Below are 3,428 nucleotides of genomic sequence, written 5' to 3' on the forward strand. Positions count from 1 at the left end.
GCCAGGAGCTGATTTTGGGGGAATGAAGAGATGGTTCCATGGCTCAGAGCATTTGCTAAACAAACAAGAAGGCGTGAGTCCAGATCCTAACACCCGTGTAAAGAGCCGGGAATGACCACCTGGAATCCTAGGTCAATGGGGTGAAAGCAGGCAGAAGGATTTCTGGAACTTTCTAACCCATAGGCCAGCTCTGGTTCCGGTAAGAGACCCTGTCTCAAATGAACAAGATAGAGAAGACAGGACACCCTGTGTCCTCCTCTGGTCTCCACATGTGTGTACAGACATGCATCTCACACACACACACACACACACACACACACGTAGGCCTTGGTCTCAGATAACATGGAAGCCAAAGGAATATTATCCGACCCACACCCTTCAATCAACAAACAAAGCAAGTCAGGCTTAGAAAGTTAAGTGTCGGGCTGGAGAGATGGCGCAGTGGTTAAGAGCATGCCTGCTCTTCCAAAGGTCCTGAGTTCAATTCCCGGCAACCACATGGTGGCTCACAACCATCTGTAAAGAGGTCTGGCGCCCTCTTCTGGCCTTCAGGCATACACACAGACAGAATATTGTATACATAATAAATAAATAAATATTTAAAAAAAAAAAAGCAAAAAAGAAAGTTAAGTGTCTGGTCTGAAGTCTGCCGATAGGTCTCCGGTGTCTCAGGACACTACTGTAAAGCTGCTGCCATAAAACATCGAGCAGGAATCTGTGCCGTGCAATTGAGATGGTCCCGTAGTCAACAGAGACAGAAATTTCTCTTTCTCAGAAGAGCAGCACCCTCCCCTCCTTCCTCCCTGAACAGAAACCATGCCTTCTTTAATGCTTAATCTCAGACTCTAAAGCAATGCTTGATATAGCGTTTAGTTGACTTTGTTCATTAACGAACATTGTCTGGGTGCTTGCCATATGCCAGGCATCCAAGAGCAAAGCCACCCAGGCAATGGTCCTCATGGGTCTTTTGAGACTTTGTGGTGGGGCAGGCAGGCAGCTCTAAGCAAATGAATGTCACATCGGTGTCGGCTACACCAGTCAAAAGCAGGCAGGGGCCACCTGTGTCCCTCGGGACTGGGAAGATCTTGCCACGGGAGCCAGAAGGCATTCTGAGCGTGATGTGGAAACAACAGAGGATTTCAGGTTTCTTGTTTTTGTTTTTAACTATAAACACATTCTTTCACTTTTTTATTTTGTTTTTCCATGTCTGCACAGGTAGATTGTGCACAGTGAGCTGATAATTCCCTCAAACGCCCCCTACTTCTCTCTTTCCTTGCCCCTCCCTTTTTTGTTTGCTCCCCTGGACAATTTCCCTTTTGCTTCCATTTTACATAGGAATACATGCATTTATGTGACTATAAAATGAGAAACATGTAATGTTTGCCTTTCTAAGACGGACTTAATTCACTTAATATGATTAACTCCAGTTCCATCCATTTTCCTACAGATAGCATAAGGGCACTTTTTATTATGATGGAAAAATAATTCCTCTGGGGATTCTAAGCAAGGGCGTGAGATGACATTTGGAACTCTCTCGTGACCACTGTGTGCAGAGGACAGACTACACAGTCGGAAGCCATGGTGGGAAGAACATTTGAGATCGCTGCTGTCACAGGAGTAGAGAGAGCAATCTGCCCATGGCATGGTACCTTAGCCAGGTATCCAAATTAGTATTGCCAGTAACGGGTCCGCGCGACGAGATGTGGTGGAGAGGCCACGGTATCACCCAGATATAACCCACAGGGCTGCGGAAACGACCCGATGGGGAAAAGCTCGTGCGGCAGCAGCCTGATGACCTGAACCCACATAAAAAGCTGGATGCAGGTTCTCTCATCCGTAGTCCCAGCACCTCCACAGAGATGGGAGGCGGAGGCGGGAGAATCATCAGAAGCCTACAAGCCAGGTAGCTTCTTAGGAGCGCTGCAACATTCCTGCATTGGTGTTCCTGTGAGACCACACATGAACTCACATGCATACGAGACAATTGCACTTCCTGATTGCAATAATGTCTTGGTTATGGATAGTAATATCAGCTAATACACAAGTTGCCAAGTGACCAGCCACTCCTGCTGTCAAGGATGTGGAGTAAGGGAAATCGCACTCCATTGCTGATGGGAGTGCAGCCTTGTACAGCCACTACGGAAATAAATATGGTGGTTCCTCAGAAAACTGGGAATCAGTCTACCCCAGGACCCAGCTGTATCACTCCTGGGCATATACCCAAAGGATACCCCATCCTGCCACAAAGACACTTGCTCGACTATGTTCATGGAAACTTTACTCATAATAGCCAGAAACTGGAAACATCCTAGATGTCTCTCAACTGCAGAATGAATAAAGAAAATGTGGTACATTTACACAGCGGAGTATTACTCAGCTGTTAAAAAAAATAGCAACATGGAATTTGCAGACAAATGGATGCAACTAGAAAAAAAAACATACCGAGTGAGGCAACCCAGAGCCAGAAAAACAAATATGGCCTGTATTCAGTTGTAAGTGGATGTTACCTACTAAATAAATGATAAGTTACAACCCACAGACACAGAAGTTAGTTAAAGAGGACTTAGAAACAGGAAATAGTAATCTATGGGTCTCCCTGGGAAAGGGAAAAGGAATAGATTTTTTTCAGTGAACTGGGTACAGGTGGGATCAGGAACATGGGAGATTATGCAGTGGGGAGGGAGAGAGCTACCTCAAGACCCAGCTATACCACTCTTAGGTAAACACCTAAAGGACTCTACATCCTACTGCAAAGACACTCGCTCAACTGTGTCCATTGCTCCTCTACTCATAATAGCCAGAAACTGGAAATGGCCTAGATGTCTATGAACTTATTAGTGAATAATGAAAATGTGATACATTTCCACAATGAAATATTACTCAGCTGTTAAGAAAATGAAACTATGAAATTTGCAGGTAAATGAACAGATTTTTTTAATCACCCTAAATGTGATAACCAAGACCCAAGAAAGACAAATATTTGGTTTGCCATTATCTCTGACGTTAGCTTTAAGCTTTTTTTTATTTATTTATTAAAGATTTCTGTCACTTCCCCACCGCCACCTCCCCTTTTCCTCCCCCTCCCCCAATCAAGTCCCCCTCCCTCCTCAGCCCAAAGAGCAATCAGGGTTCCCTGCCCTGTGGGAAGTCCAAGGACCACCCACCTCCATCCAGGTCTAGTAAGGTGAGCATCCAAACTGCCTAGGCTCCCACAAAACCAATAGGTGCAGTAGGATCAAAAACCCATTGCCATTGTTCTTGAGGTCTCAGTAGTCCTCATTGTCTGCTATGTTCAGCGAGACCGGTTTTAACCCAGGCTTTTTCAGACCCAGGCCGGCTGGCCTTGGTGAGTTCCCGATAGAAAATCCCCATTGTCTCAGTGTGTAGGTGCACCCCTCGTGGTCCTGAGTTCCTTGCTCGTGCTCTCT

Source organism: Alexandromys fortis, unplaced genomic scaffold, assembly GCF_014885135.2.
Source record: "Alexandromys fortis isolate MF-2015 unplaced genomic scaffold, M_Fortis_MF-2015_v1.1 scaffold_86, whole genome shotgun sequence".
Lineage (NCBI taxonomy): Eukaryota > Metazoa > Chordata > Mammalia > Rodentia > Cricetidae > Alexandromys > Alexandromys fortis.